The 17,100-nt window shown below is 35.9% G+C and overlaps 2 protein-coding genes across 2 annotated transcripts in view; one reads left to right on the top strand and one right to left on the bottom strand.

Annotated features, from left to right (window-relative positions):
- LOC134840432 (phosphoinositide 3-kinase regulatory subunit 4-like) overlaps positions 1–17,100 on the bottom strand; it is a 236,219-nt gene that overhangs the window by 77,707 nt on the left and 141,412 nt on the right. The gene's annotated exons all lie outside the window — the stretch shown is intronic.
- The window catches only part of LOC134840436 (androgen-dependent TFPI-regulating protein-like), a 183,940-nt gene that overhangs the window by 156,215 nt on the left and 10,625 nt on the right, over positions 1–17,100 (top strand). The gene's annotated exons all lie outside the window — the stretch shown is intronic.

The following is a 17,100-nucleotide window of genomic DNA, read 5'->3' as shown; positions in this document are numbered from 1 at the left end:
TTTTGTCAAGCTGAGACGAATAGAGAAGAGAGTCTCGACAACCTCACCAAGTTGTTCGATAGAAGCCTGTTAGCAGAGTTAGTTTACGAGGATCCCTGTACGGATAGACTTCGGCGAATAATCGAAAGAAACGATCGTAATAGCTTTGAATTAATGGGGCCATATACAAATCCCCTTTGGCACCAGCTGTCCGTGGTGGAAGAGTGTATATTAGTTGACAACAGGCTGGCAGTTCCAGGGCAATTGCGGCAAGCGGTATTGAAGAGAATTCATCGCGGTCACCCAGGCCAGGAAACGATGTTGGATGTTTCGAGATACCAGTGGGGGCCGCACATGCATAAGGATAGAGTCAATCTTGCGGAGGAATGCAGAAGTTGCACCCGCTACGGTAAGAATGCTAAGTACATCATACCAAAAAATGCTAGTAAACCTCTTCCGCTGCTAACGCAGCCGAGTCAGGAAGCTTAGCTCGATTATGCAGGTCCACTTGAAGATCATACTGGAAAAAATATATATTTGCTGGTAGCAATAGATAGGTATTCCCAATTTCCTTCGGTAAAGATAACTAAATCAACAGGGGGAAATTCGTCGACGAAATTTCTTCGTTCCTACATTGACATTCACGGAATACCTGAATCAATAAAAACCGACCAATTTTCTGGATTTAAGGGTAAGACACTGCGAAAAATTTGTTCTGACAATAACATTGAACAAAAATTCTGTCCGGTCGGGGATCATCGCGGATGCGGTTCAGTTGAACGTACCATTCAGACTATCAAGAGAAGACTGGGAGTTATATTACTGGACGAAAATGTAACCTCAAAAAAACTCTGTCTTAGTACAAAAATTCTCGATCTCCGATGGAGTAAACAAAAAACAAAACAAATGTCGCCATTCGAAGCTCTTTTTGGTCGATTACCAAAAACTTAATTTAAAATTCGAAGTGACAAATTTTTACAAAACTCTGATCGTTTAGATAAAGAACACCTGGAACGATCAGCGCTCATTGCTTCGCGACTTAAAACGCGCATTGACCAGTCCCGCGATGGACTGAAAATTCCCAGGAAAGGAGAAAATAGTCGAGATGTGAGCCCTTTGTTCAAACAATAAGTTGACTCAGCAAAGGATCGTGCGAGAGCGCGTGCATTAAAGGAACTCTTAGAGGCAAATGCCAGGTGGAACCAAACTAGACGGGACAGATCTGCTAATGATCTCCGGCTTACGGTGGAGGAGACGAGCACGATTAACCCCGAGTTACGAAAAAAAATGTTGTATTCTTGGGAGCGCGGTTTTATCGAAGATAAACCAGAAGATAGCGTCAGTCAAAGTCAATGGTCGCCTATATTGATCAGAAAAGATGGAAAAGTGGAAAGACCCTCACGAAGCCACTAAAGGGAAAGTTCACATCAGAAACGCCCTCTACTGTCAAGACAGCTGCTGGGGCCATCTATAGAAAAAGTGATATTGCTGAAGCCAAGGTCAACGTACAGGATAAATTGGACCATCGTCGTTCTCCGACAGGAGAAGAGCCTAAAAAGAAGCAGCAAAAAAAATTGCAACGGAAATCTGGAGAACAGGAAGAAAGTGAGGATAGTGGGTCCGACAATGATTTACTGCCACAGCAGAAAACTCGGGATCCAGAGGAGGCGAAAAATAAATTCCAGGACAGCCCGACAGTGTTTACATCAAAAGATATACTGCAAGATGGCGCACTAAACTTCGCGGTGAAAAGGGCCAAACCTAACACGGCCGGACCCTTCACCAAGCCGACTAAGATAAAGTGGGGCGGGGGAACGAAGGATTCGAAGCAAATAAATCCAAAAAATCCTAAGAATAAGAGCGCTGCTGCAGCAGAAGAAATTCAACAACCACAAGCGTGATCGTCAAGTTCAGCGGTGGTTCCACAATCGACTTCAACACCTCACAGCAATACAACTGTCAAACCTAAAGAAATATCACGTAACACATCTTCGGAAACCATTTTAGACACTTTCAACAGTAAAGATTTAACACCAGCGGATTGGAATCGAATGGCTGACCAAGTGCTTGAAAGGGGAGTACAGCGAGCGGCGGCAGATATATTGAATTCAAAAGAGACCACGGGAGAAGATGAGGATTCTAATAATCCACCCGTTTTCTCAGACGAATCAGAAGAGGGAGAAACGTCTGTGCGCAGAAGTGGGAGGACGAAAAAAGGACCCAGTAGATACGGCGACCCAATCAAACACTCTGTAAAGTCGATCTCATACCAAAATGATCTCTTAGATTTGAATCAGCCCGCATTTGAGGCATACAGAATTAAACTGGCAACTTTTAAAGCCGATAAGACGAATTCTGTTGAAACAAAATTTGGTTTACTGGAGAAAAATCTTTTTAGAAGAAAATTCGGCAGTGAGGTGCTAGATATTAATCGGTCCTGGAGCGCGGAGTGGCGGGTTCCACTACAATTCGAGGAAGAACATGAGGAGAAAGAAGAGAAATGATGAAACCAATTCAGTAGTAACAAATGCACAAGGGATAAAAACAAAACAAAAAACTTATTAAACTGAGTATTAAAACTCCTATGTATTATTAAAATTTTATAATGAAGTATAAAATTTTCTTAGTCGAGTGGGGTATGTGGTACCGCAACTGCTCCTGCATTTGCAGTAACCATATTATAGCATTGGCCTCATTGCTCATATTGTTATCTATAAATTATATTATGTTTTTATTTGATTCACGGTCAGTCATGTGTGAACTTTGCTGTTTAATGAAGAGATTCAGTTCTCTCTACTGTAGCAACGGCGTGCAGTTAGCCACCGATCTCAAGCTAATCATAAAAGATGGTTTCAACATTAAATTAAAATCGTAGAAACCCGTATTGTTTTTAACGTCAAAACACACGAGGTTCTATCCGGTATCACAAACCTAAACGACTCAAATGCTAATAAAAATTTTGACGCTTTTGTTCAAGAGCAATGAAGTTTTAAATAATTATTTTTTCTCATCAAGTCTCCTATAAAATTATATCTAAGGAATGTGGTTCAGATTGCTGCCAGCTGCTACTTGAGATGTGAAAACCATTCTTCAATCACCACAAAAACTAACAGTCAGACTCTATCCGATGGAAAAAGTACAAAGATTCATCCGATCAGTTTGGAACGGAGAAGGTGTAAGGAGGATTTCTTTTTCACTTGCAAGTCCTTTGGGTCAATCACATCATCACTCGATCCACCCTCCATGTCCTCGTCCAACTGGAGCCCTGAGCATTCTTCTCTAATAGACTAGAATTCTTCACAAAGTCTTCATTCACATTGTGCAGCCAGTCCTCCGTGTCGTCACCAGGCGGTCCCTCTTGTCGCTTTTAGGCCGTCGTCTAACCATTTGGCCGTCGTCACACCGTCGCGGCAAATATGATACTTAATGATTGATCTATCTGGTTTTACGCCTATTTTTAGCTAAGTGTTTATCTTTTTAAGGCCTCGGTTATTATATTTCTCCTGAAAAATAGTTTCGACTTTTAAGCTAGCGGTTGTTGCAAATTCAATCATTTTTAAGATCAAACTAATTTTTGAAATCAATTTTTGCTTTTGTAAACTCTTGTATGAGGTATTTTCTTACATGACCTTTGTAAATATCCAGCCATTTTCAATTAGAGTAGATACTTCATCAAGGTTTTCTTTTAAAAATTTTTTTTAGAAAAAAAATAAAATTGTTTTCATCCTCTATTTCAAGAGCTAGTAACTGATTGATTTGTTTTCAATTGGTTGCAGAAAAAACCAATGATCTTTTGAATTGCATTGCAGGACTCTGATATTATTTGGGAGTATTTTTGACGCTGAAATTTCCTTTGTCACTTTGCCGCCTTGCAATTGAGCAATAATAACAATCAATGTGAGACGCGTTTTTATAATCACGATGAAGTGCTGTTTAATTTTTCTCAACTTTTAAAACAATTTTTTCTCAATTTTAAAACATTTTCTCCAGAAGAAGTCTTAATTTGAACAAAGTAAGCAAACTACACAAGCATTTCAAAAAACTTCAACGAGTACTAATAATTCGGGACTATTTTCAAGCACACAAATGAAAATAAAACAAGAACCAGTTATGGCAATTGGAAACAAGGGGTATAATCCTCGACGTCAAGGTCAGAATCAGAATAGAAGTGAGAATTATGAAAACAGAAAGACTACAAGACCTAAGGGAGATCAGAAACAATGTACACGATGTGGTAGAGTGTTTGGAGAAGGACACCTGAAAACCTGCCCGGCAATGGGTAAATCATGCAAGAATTGTAACAAACCCAATCATTTTGCAAAAATGTGCAGATCACAGCAAGTTAATGAAGTTGTAAACGAAAACTCTAGTTCGGAAGAGTAATGTAATTTAACACAAAGTTTTGATTCCTGTGACGAATATGAAATAATGGCGGTAGAAGAGGATTTAACCTCAGTTGCAGCAATTGAGCAATACATCAACAAACGAGTATTAGCGAATGTTTACGCAGAAGGAAACGGCGAGGAGAAAGAGAAGGTTGCTAAGTCCGAGACCGTAGAAAAGTTTGAGGTCCAAAGGAATCCACAATCTCACCAAATTAAAGCATTGAAGGCTTTGGTGACAATTTTTAGTCATATTTTGAATATGACTATAGACACGGGTAGTCCAGTATCATTTTTGAATTGGGCAACAACAAAACAATTTCTGGAAGGACCCACGATTTCAAAAGTTATTCCTGCAGAGAAGCAAAACCTGTCCGCTCAGTTTGTAGATTACAATAAACGTCCTATTTTGATACTAGTAACGTTAAATGCGAATCTACGTTCGGCTGGTTGGGAAGGTAATGTTTTTTTATTACATTTAATTTTTTGATGTTTTACTGCTCCATGAAACCTTAAAAGGCAGTCGGAACATTCAGGGCTTCGCCCTGATACGAGCAGTCTTGTTCTAATTTGTGATGCAATTATACGTCTTGAACCTTTGTTATGATAGGATTGATCGTCCGACATATCACTTTCAAGGAAGCTGAATTCTGAAGAAAATTTGAAAATTTCATCAATTTTTTTGCTCATTGGAACTCTCAGAAGATTATTTTTCTCAGGAGATTGGAGTAAATATGTTCTACTATCTCTGATACGTTTTCTGTGTCAAGAAATTTAAAACAGAAACTTTTTTAGTGTATTTTCCTGATGCATAGGCCAGGATTGTTATGCCAGAATTATGCCAGAATTATGCTTTCGCTCCAGATAATGCATTAAAGTTTTGTGATAGTTCGGCTTTGTAAATATTTTTGTTTGGTAACCAAATTACAGTTGACTTGTCCAGTACAAGATCACCAAAAGGAAAATTGTCGTTTTCGCACGTTTTGAAATACGAATTTTTTGTATTTTAGAGTACTTCCTGAAGTACAGTTCATTCACGAACTTTTTGATGCATCTATTTGGTGATTTAAAAAATAATTGTCATGTATGATTCAAAGGTAGATTTTTGTACTTAAAGTCTACATTCTGTAAGCAGGTGACTCATCATTGAGCGTTGTTTTCTTGTCTTGGGTTATATTACAACAGTATTGAACGTGAAACAACTAGCAAATTCTGAAGTTTCATGGATAATTGTGGCTGTGAATTAAAAAGAATAATAGAGAGCAAGAATCGTGATAATATTTCCCTGATATATCTCCAGTATTTTTCTAAGACAGCAAGCACCTTGGCTAAATCTCTATGATCTTGAACATTGGTTATTGTTCCGACTTTCGATACGAAAGTAACGGAATATTTGTGCTCGGGGAGGTTTTTTTTCAGACAAATTCTACTTTTTAACTAGCCATTTTTGGCGGATTTTTTTTATCATTCGAAAGTTATTGTTGTCCTGAGCTCAAATTTGAAAAGATATTTCACCTGTGATCATTTTTCGTAAAGTTATGGGGGTTTAAAGATTGCCATTTTGGCCAATTTGGGACAATTAACGCGCGATATGTTTCGCGCTATTCACGCGTAAGCGGATATTTATTCCGTCTTAGAAATTGTTCCAAATTGGTTTAACGAAGCTTATTTGCCATAATTGATTTGTTACAAGTAGCGAAATCTATCCTTTCGTACTTTATATGGCGTGTGGCGGGATGATTTTAATAAAAAATTTCAAATTCATATATTTTTTTAAACGTTATTACTGCTCCATAAACCTAAATAGGTAGTCGGAACATTCAGGGCTTCGCCCTGATACGAGCAGTCATGTTACATTTCCTAGTACACATTTATAAATGGTGACTTGATAGTTTTCATTGGATTTTTTGATTTTCAAGGAAAAATCGGAAGGTTTTGCTCGATCTGTGTGAAGGCAGTTTTATATAAAGATTAACCCAGTTTTGGAAGTATCCTTGAGACATTGAAAAACCAAACCCTCACTGACGAACCAGCTTTGTCATCAAATTATCTGAAGGAAATAATTTATTTGAATGACGAAGCCAGCCTCGGGTTTACACTCTACGAATGATGAGATAGAGTAAAGTATTATTGTTCCGACTTTCGATACGAAAGTAACGGAATATTTGTGCTCGGGGTGGGTTTTTTTTTCTTCAGACAAATTTCGACTTTTTAAATAGCCATTTTTGACGGAAATTATTTATATCATTCGAAAGGTATTGTTGTCCTGAGCTCAAATTTGAAAATATATTTCACCTGTGATTATTTTTCGTAAAGTTACGGGGGTTAAAAGATTGCCATTTTGGCCAATTTGGGACAATTAACGAGCGATGTGTTTCGCGCTATTAACGCGTAAGCGAAGAGTTAATACGTCTTAGAAATCGTTCCAAATTGGTTAAAAGAAGCTTGTTTGCCATAAATGGTTTGCTACAAGGAGCGAAATTTATCCTTTTGTACTTTATATGGCGTGTGGGGGGATGATTTTCATTAAAAATTTCAAATTCAGAAAAAAAAATTCATTTTATTTTATTTCATTAAATTTTTTTATTGTTATTACGGCTCCATAAACCTTAAAAGGCAGTCGGAACATTCAGGGCTTCGCCCTGATACGAGCAGTCTTGTTTGCTTTATTTTTGAGACCTCATCTTTGTGTTTTTTGTCCTGTTTTTTTACAATTACTTATAGAATGGCTAAATAGTTGCAATTCAAATTGATTCACGATCAATTATAAACTGATATTCCAGTCCAATAGTGTTAGTATCGTCTCCAGTGGTTTAATGATACAAATTGAGGTAGATCCTTGGTGAATTGGCAATCGCATCATAAAAAGTTTGTTCCTCTATCCAATGGGTACTTTTCATTTGAGTCTGATTTGACTGATAATGGCTGATCCAGATGTGTTTGAATCTTTACTGTTGATACAATTATCTTGTACTTGGTTATATTGTTTGTCGACCTCTGGATCACTACTGGGCTTTCTATATTCTTGGTTGTATTGTCGCTTCGAAAATTAAAATTGTTCATTTTCTTTGGTTTTTTGTCTTGGGGGACTTATCCTCAAAAATCACAGACTTTTCAGAAGTGGAAGGAAAAGCAATTTGTGTATTATCTCTGAAAGTTTTTGCTCTATAGTTGTTGAGATAGTAAGTGCCATAGTTTATTTTTTATTCGAATTCAGATAAATTGAGCTGTTTCAAAATTTTTGTCCTAATTTGTTCTATGCTGACCATTTTTGTTTGGAAATTTTAGTAAGAAAATTCTGGTCTCTGTTTATTATCTTGAACGAAACTCCTTTGTTTTTGGTTTTTTTCCGCATTTTATTCTCTTCATTTTGATTTTGCTGTTTTAAATATAGAAAGTTTATTCAATCTGCCATATTTGCTGAAATCTTTTCTGTTTGGTTTTCCCTTGATATAAGATTTTAGACAGTGCAAAATTTTAAGGCAGCCATTTTTTTTATTGTGGATGTTTTAGAAGAATTAATCGCAACAATTAAAACCTTGCTAATAAGGTGACCTATAAATTCAGTTCAACTCAGATTGGTTTTCTCAATCATGTGTTCTGCAGTTTTCTGTTTTAGAGCTAAAGGTCTTAGCCTTTGATTTAAAAACACAAATTGTTTTTGATTTTCCGACTTGCTTGTACATTCCGTTTAGTTTTTGGTTCATTGGTTCAAATTGAAGATTATTAGCATCATCGTCAAATAATTTGACAGATTTTCCAGGCAATCCTCTTTCTACAGAATTTTTGATCCCTTGCAAATAAAATTGATCTTCTGTCTCTTTTTCAGAATCAACTATATGTTTAAGTTGATACGTACCGTCAGTGAATCTGAAATGAAAAGTACTTTCAACTGTGGTCCGAATGTTTGGATCTGTTACTGCATCATTTAACTATGTAAGGGCTGTTTCTAATAGTAAAAACTTTATTGAGGATCTTTGCCTTCTATGATAGCTGGCTCTAGTATCAACATTTGTGGGTCTTTCTCTAGTGAGAAAATGATTTGATTTCGTTTGCTTTTTCATTTAAAAAGTTTCCAAAAAATATCAAAACAGACAAACTTGGATGGAGAATTTGTGCATCAGCAATTGTTTTTATAAATCAAAATCACCGGTAAAACAGAAGTTGACTAAAAAATAAAAATGAAATTTTTGAAAGCGGAAAAAAGAAACAGAAGAAAAAAATTGCATTGCGGGGCCAAACTCTGCATTTTATTAATTTTAGTCGGGTTCCGCAACAGTACAAAATTAAATTAGTGCGGAATCCACAACATCGCTCCGACTTCTTTGTTGTTTTGTATTTCATGGACAAAAAGATAAAAAACTGTATTACAAAAAAAAAATTGCTCCAAAAACATGCAACTTTGAAGAAACCGCAGGAAAAATTGTGGAATTTGCAAAAAAATATGCGTAATCCGGAACAATTTCTGTTATCCATGAACAAATAATAATATATGTAATTAATGAATAAAGGCTGTCGTGGAATCCACAAATTGTACGCGAAAACCGCAATGTGTAAGCGGAATCCGCATAATTTTGTGGACTCCACTTACATTTGAGGAATTCGCTCACATTTGCGGAACCCGGATCACTTACCTACATTCGATCGTTGCGGAATCCGCAAAAAAAACTAACATGTCGAAAAAGTTTACGTTACAGGTATTTTTACGCGGAATCCACGAAACTTTTGTAATTGGAATCCACTTACATTTTGGAACATGTTTGAACGTTTGTCTCAGGAATCCAGAAACATACAGACACAAAATTGTGCACCTATCAAATGCACAGTTTGGCTTTGTAATGAGAGAGATAAAGTTTTAAAATTTGGTTAAGTACAACCAATTCTTTTTTGAAAACTTTAATAAATTTAGGTTCTGTTATTTAAGAGACCCGTTAATAGTATGTTTTAAATTCTGTACTCTGATATTTACATATAGGGAATTTCTTTTGAGAAGTCTGAAAATTGAATTAGAGCGATTTTTACTCAAATATTTTGCCTCCCTGGTCACATCAATTTATATTACATTAAAAAATTTGAGCGCGCTCGCCAGAAAAAAGAATCGCTTACACTTTCTTTCTTAGAAAAATACCCAAAATTCGCATGAAAACATTATTACAAATAATTATTAAATTCAAAACATCAACTTAAAACCTGGCAATTTATACTACTTCGGATATACTACCTTAAAATGTCTTCAGTAAATAATTCAAGGTCCTATGTAAGAGATCAGAAACACCAGGTAAGAGCAGAGGCAAGGGACATAGTTGCCAGACTAGAGGAAACAGTGAAGAGAGAAGGGGAGACAACAGTGCACCAATCAAAACAATCAAGAAAATTGAAAACGTTTGCCCAAAAAATGATTCTCCGAAGCGACATGGGAGGAAAAAGAAGTCGTTGACTTTGATACAAAATGTTAATTTGAGCCGGAAAAGATAAAAAAAGAAGCCAAATCAAGAAATGCAACCGATGAAGAATAAGAAAAAGAAAGATTTTTTTATCTCGGCAGAAAACGCAGACCTCATCAAAAAAGTATTACAATTGGTGATATTCTCGACGGGAGGGAGGAGCGGATTATCAAAAAAACTTTGAAAGCTTTGTCGACCTTTTTTTTAGGTCGACCAAATTGATTTTGTGAGCTCTCCGAAACCACTATAAAGACCCAAATTTGACCAAATTTTCTGCGCCGAAGGCAAATTTGTGAAAAAAGGCCAAAAAAAGGCATTTTAGGCACTTTTTGGAAAATTTCGACCAACAAATCGCGTTTTTTCGGCGCGCGCTCGCCCCTCAAAATTAGTATAGATTGGCACCCAAGGTGCTTTTAGGAAAATTTTAAGGTCAGTCAGCCAAAAGTAGATATCTCAAAATAGTACAAAGGGGGGGACACTTTGGGTCTGCTGGGTGTCGAATCCCCGAGGGGAGGGGCGTCCGTCCCCCCCCCCTAAATTCGCTACTGGTGATATTGATCTCATAATATTACTGCAATAATAATGGCTCCTAAAAAATCAAAACATGAGTTATGTTGGAACGTCCACGCAAAAATTGATCACCAATTGATCGTCCTTGACCGTGAGTCTGTTCCAGATAGTTAAGAAATAACTTCCAGTTGTTTTCCAAAGATCTGCCTCAAAAAGAACTCCCTAAAATTGACCATAACTCATCTAAGCACTAATACGGAGGAGGACAACGATACCCTTTCTCGGTTAAAAAAACTGTACATAAAGCTCTTGGACTGCGCTTCATATCGGCTGCTAAGTCGAGACCACTGAGGAGGCTCTCAGAAGAGCATTATACCGTATGCTCTTCTGATCGCCTCCCCAGAAGTTGAATGGTAGCAGCCGATATGAAGCGTAAACCTACCGCTTTATGCGCACTTTTTTAACGGAGAAAGGTTCTCATCGTCTTTCTCCGTTTTTGTGCTTGGACGAGTTGCGGTCAATTTTGGGGGTTCTTTGTTGATCAGGTTCCATGGCTGCGATATCTAATTGATGTGCCTCACCCATAACTATATCTTCGATGACCAACCAAAGTTTCTAGTTTTGCCGCGTGTTGTCCTTGTTTTGGTCCCGGATAAAAAAAAATGTCTTCAAATAACAACATATCTTTAGATACTTTTGACTCAAATTGCTAACCAGTACCCCAAAATGTAGAAAAAAAATAGAAAAAGTGTATCTCGAAAGCATTTGAATTGCAAAAAACTCTAATCATTCCATTCTGATAGAAAAAAAGCATTTTACGATTTCATCCGAAAGCCATAAATTATAACGTTTAACTTTAAAAAGGATCATAGTGTTTGAAAGTCGAAACATACCAGAGTTCGGTCGAGCACGGCCGAAACATATCTTGCTTGGTTTGAGCACGGTCGAGCACATTTGTTTCGGATGAGCACGGTCGGAACACCAATTTTTGTTTGAGACGGTCGAAACATAAAGTGCCCGAGTTACATAGACAGAGGAAAACCTTGAATTTTCTGCCAGAAACTTAAAGAGTCCAGGGTAATACTGGATTTGTTGCCAAGGGCCATCCAAAAACCCTGTCAAGAAGTCTATATAAAAACTTTGAAAACCAGGTCCGGACACCTGCTAGATATTCTTCCAGGAAAACCAGGAAATCAGTAATTTTTAACAAAAAATGTTGTTAAATTTTTAATAACCTCAAAATCATTTTCAGGCTTAAAAGCAGTTTCAGAATAAAACTGCATGCAAAAACGTAATTTTTTGGCGTTTAACGTAGTCCATTTTTAACGCCGTTTTTAGGAAGAATGTACAAACCATCTAGCCACATAGAAAAAGTTATGTTTTGTTAAACTCGAAATTCTACAAATGAAGTTTTTTGCTAATCAAAAGTTCAACCAAAAAACATCGAAACTCAGGCCTGGACTCTTAGACTTTTCCAGGAAGCCCAGGGTAATCCCTGGAAGACTCTGACATGGTTTTTTCCCCTGACCGGAAATGGACTCCCATGGAGAGGTAACCCGAGTCCATGTTTCGGAGGAAAATTTTCAGGAAAAAAAAATTAACGGAAACAGTTAATGGCAACGAGATCTTTCTTGACACACATCACAATAAATTTGTTTTTGAAAAGCACGGAAGAAGACGATAAAGCGAGCCTGGGAGCCACAGCAATAGATTAGCCTATGAAACTTGAAAAAGACATATGATGATTGGAAAGCAAACCAAGCGTGGGTAGCCCGAAATAAAAACCTAGGCAATTTGAACTGGATATCAAGCCGACTCCACCGTAAGTCGAACAAAGAGATAAACGAGGGCGGAAAAGGAAATCTTTTCAATCGTTTGCACGAAAAATTAGCCCAACAATTGAGCCAAGCGTACAAAAACACCCAAAAAAGGTAAGAAACCAAGACAAAAAAGCAGTCAGCAATCCAGGCGAGTATACCCAGTCATTAGACGTGCCAGTGAGTGCGATCATTATACGGTGTGGCCTAAATGAAGCTCCAGATTTGAAAACAAATATGAGCTTCCTAAAAACAATTATATAATACTAAAATCAACGAAATGGCTCACAAGAAATTGTGCATTGGGTTGACAGGGTATTCAGGAAGAACCCGCACTAGTGGACAGAACAAGCATGTGTGATGAGTCAGGGGACGACGATGGTGTACAAAAAACCCGAAAGACTTGAACAACAACTACTACTAATAATATAATAATAATATTAAATTGTTTGCAGACAAAAAATACACAAAATTCAACAGAATGACACTTTCCGAATCTAAAAAAGGAGAAAAAAAATTGAAACGGATTTTTGTGGTCCATTGTTTTATCAAATTTAAAACTACAGTGCTGATTTAAATTAACCGGGTAAAACACGTTAAACTTAAAATTTAAAACGCGTTTTTCTCAAATTGGGTTGAATTTAGGTGAAAACTTATCAAGACAAAACTTGCTTAAAATTTTAGCAGAATTAGTATGGTGTAATTGGTTTTGCGAAATTTTACCCCAAAAATGGGTCATTTTGGCTTTTCTTAGTTAATCAAAAATTACGCCAAAAACACCCAGTCGATCACAGACATATTCATATCAAAGTGAGCGCCTTACGTAGCCCAACAAACTTTAACAAGGTCATATTCTCCAAGACTTTGTATAACTTATTTTATTTTTGTTTGTTAGACAAAAAAGTACGTTTTAACTAAATAAAACACCAAATTTTTATTTAGAAACAATTTTTAAACGGTTTGCAGTTTTTTTTGAGAATATACCCTTCCTAAAGTTTGTTGGGCTACGTAACGGGCTCACTTTGATATGAATATGTCTGTGATCGACTGGGTGTTTTTGGCGTAAATTTTGATTAACTAAGACAAGCGAAAATGACCCACTTTTGGGGTGAAATTTTGGGCCCGAATTGTGCAAAACAAATTACACATATTAATTCTACAAAAATTTTAAGCAACTTTTGTCCTAATAAGTTTTCACCTAAATTGAACCCCATTTGAGAAAAAAAGCGTTTTAAGTTTCAAGTTTAACGCGTTTTGTCCGGTTAATTTAAATCAGCATTTTAGTTATAATCCATTTAAAATCAATTAAAATCAATTTTTTACCCACAATATTTTGTTTCGCGTCGTGCAATTTTGCAATTATTTCTATAATTATCAAATTAGTAATTAAAAAACGTTGCAAAACGAGTTTACGAATTACTCGTTTTCTAGACCTAAGCATTTTAAAATTGCAAAACGATTCCATTATCACCCCCTCAAGGTTTGTCCTTTTGCCCCTTGCCCCCTCCAAACTATCTCCCCACCGTTTGTCTCTAAACTCTCTCCCCACCGAAAACCAATCCTCCCAGCGTTGTAATTCTTGACCCCCACCCTAAGCAGATCTTTTTCTTTGGTCAAGTATTTCAAAATACAGATCAAAAACAATATTTTTAAAAGATTTTGGCCAAAAAAAAAATTACATACATAGATAAAAACCTAAAAGACTGCTCGTATATCAGGGCAAAGCCCTGAATGTTCCGAGTGTCCCGCAATTCATATCGAATAGTTTTTGGTAAAAAAACATTGAAAACCTAAAAGTTTTGGACAATATCAAAGTGTGAAACTTTCAATCATACGATATTAGCAGCTAGCCTCAATTCAATTTGAAGCGATATTGTTCCAAACTATGCGGAATAAGTTGCGCTTCCAGCATTTAGAAAAAACTCTTCAAAGCGCGAATAATTTAGTCCAGAACATTGCCACTTTGGCAATTTTCAAGCCCCCAGAACTTTACAAAAAACAACCGGAGACAAAATTTCTTTTTTTCATTTGAACTCAAGAAGTCAATATCTTCAATGGGGTATAAAAAGTTTTTTTTTGAAAACTATTATTTCGATCGGCAAATATTGACTAAATAAAAAACCACACCGTGCATAAAAGTTTGTTTTCTTTGAAAATCGGAACAACTACATATTTAAATACATTCATTGATATCCACCTCCAAATTTAATTTTTTTAAGCATGTCAAAAAGACCATCTTTGGGATACTTCTAGAAAGTATTTGCTGGAAAACTGTTATTTTTTATTGCGCGCTTTTTCTTCTAAAATAAACACTTATAAAAAAATACATAAAAACATTGTCAACCTCCTAGTTTCAATCCCATAGCCCCAATTTTCTAAGTGAATTTAAGAAATGGTTGAAAGCAACATAACAGAGTAACATAAAATGAGTAACAAAAAACAAAGTTGCGCAGAAAAGAAAAGAAATTTAGATTGAAGCAACAGCTCCACAACTTTGTTTTTAAAAAAAAGAAAGAAAGGAAGAAATAATTAATTTCTCCATAACAGTATAAGTACCGATACAACAGTAATTTTTAAGTATATTAGGAAACTCAAATTAATTGTTGTACAAAATACCAGAATAGAGTGGATAGAAAGACTAAAGGTACAATACTTACCTATCGAAAGTCTACCCGAATTTCAACGAAATTTAAAATTTACGAACGAGCGCTGTAATTCGCATCCGTATGCGTTCAATTTCGCATCTAAAAAAAAGAAGGAACCAATTATGATAGTGGTTCATTCCCTGTAGCTATAAAAGTGAGAAATAATTCATTATAATGGATCTGCAATGAATTTCTTGCTTTATTCATAAACAGCAAATTAATCCTATTTTAGTTGATTATAATTGATTGTTTTTCACTTGCATAGGCGGTGACAATAAAACTCAAATATACACGATTTTATACATGGAAATACAGTGCGGATTAGGTAAATTTGCAAATTCCCGGGAGATCACCATTGGGTGTATATAGATCCGTTTTCTGTCAGGTATCTGTTCAATTAGACACTCAGCTAAGAGAGAACGCTAGTAGAGAGAAACAAAAATATAATTTAACAATTACAGAACTATCAACCGAGGACTATCAACTCTCAGAAATACTTAGCCAGCCGCTGATTGTCATGCGTTAGGACTTGGCGATAGAAACTGATATGTTTAAGAAAATACTTTTTTGATGATCAGCCTAACAGGTGAAACAACAGGATCGGCCCTGATGATCAACTGCTAATAAGGTAGTCTGAAAGCTATGATCCGAGTTCACTGTCGCACAGATCTTTTGAAATAAAGAAATGGAGAATTAACCATCACGTTACAAATATGAAGTGATTACAAATTAAATACATATAATGGTTACATAATGAGTTACATATTAAGCAAGGATTCCCGGTTACTGTGCAAGTAGCACACAATGTTCCAATCCTGGTCATTAAAAGTTTTTTTTCAAATCATTGTAGTTTTAGAAATAAAAAATAGAAATTGGGCGTATTTGACCATCATTGTAAAGTAGGCCAGTTGGAAAACATTTTTTGTAGCAAAATGACTGATTTTTTTTTTAAATTTCATTTCTTCCAAATTGGCGCTAAAAACTTTAAAATATAACTTGATTAAGTTTTCACGTCTTAAATTAAGCTTAAATCAGCTTTTGTAAGCCTGCACAATCACCTTAATTCTTTGAAATTAAACCAAAAATCAAAAACTTTAAACTAGTTTTTCTCGCCTCTGAGAATTTTTTCAAATTCTTTTGATTTACCACTGAGAAGGCTTTAGCGGAATAAATCAGTCGTCCCATTTTAATGATTGTTCGTGGCACCAGATTTTGCGTGAGAAACAGCAAAAAAAATTAAAGCTAAAACGCACCCGATCACAAAGTTCCTCCACATTTTTCAAATTGTTCGAACAATTCCATATTAACTTGATAAATATCAAGTGATAAATCTTGTAGGTTCTTGATTATCTCGAGTAAAAACCCGCTGTTTGCAAATTGCCGTAATAATTTGTGATTTTTTTTTCGTTCCGGCCGTTAAAATGGGTAGGAACTTTGTATTCGGGTGTCTTTTAGTCTCTTTTTCTTTTTGTTTTCCAGACAAAGTCAGGTACCACAGGTAATCATCGGAATAAGTTGAGTGATATATCATACTAAACTCATTTTAGCCGTGAATTGAACGGGATTGAAAATTTTGAAATTGTTTTTTCTCAGTGTCGAGAACAACCGTATTGAAGTTTTAGCTTTTCGGTCTAACAATTTCGAGCTGAAGAGTTGGGCGTGCAGGCTTACGATAGCTTATTTAAGCTTAATTAAGCTTAATTATTTACCTGGCGCAGTTTTGGGAACCACAAAGTTCAAAAATTCTAAACATTTTAGAAAAACTGATTTCGAATTGGAATAATTTTTTTACCTCCGTCGAATATATGTCAGTTCTAATTTTTAGTTTACATCACACCACGCAGAAAAACACTAAATTGAACAAAAAAAAATTTATAATTCTTTAAGATTATTGTCGGAACATTCTGTGCTACTTGAACAGCAATCGGCTATCCTTTTTTTGTATTTGCTCATCCCCCACGCGCCATATCAAGTATTGTGTGATACAATTTCAATTTGTTTTACGTTTTCAACAATTTTTAAAGCCATAACCTTTTCATCGTCTTTGAAGGGCTGTCCAAACTTTCAGGGCTGTCCTGATACGAGATGTATTCTAGAAAAAAAAACGTTTCAAAAACGTTTCAACTGCTTTGGCTATTCTTAATTGGTCAAAATTCTCCATGCTCAAGATATAGATAGACCGTCTTTCAAAACCAAGTTAAAAACTGAAATTATGATTCATTTGATCCATTGCATTTGGGGGTCTTTAGAATGTTTATGCCAAAACGATGGTATGCTCAGTGGGCTCTTTCGATATTGCTGATTGTGAGAAATAACATACAAT

This window comes from Symsagittifera roscoffensis, chromosome 2, assembly GCF_963678635.1.
Source record: "Symsagittifera roscoffensis chromosome 2, txSymRosc1.1, whole genome shotgun sequence".
NCBI classification, from domain to species: domain Eukaryota; kingdom Metazoa; phylum Xenacoelomorpha; order Acoela; family Convolutidae; genus Symsagittifera; species Symsagittifera roscoffensis.
Note: the sequence above shows the minus strand (reverse complement) of the source record. Positions and strands in the feature narration are given on the sequence as shown.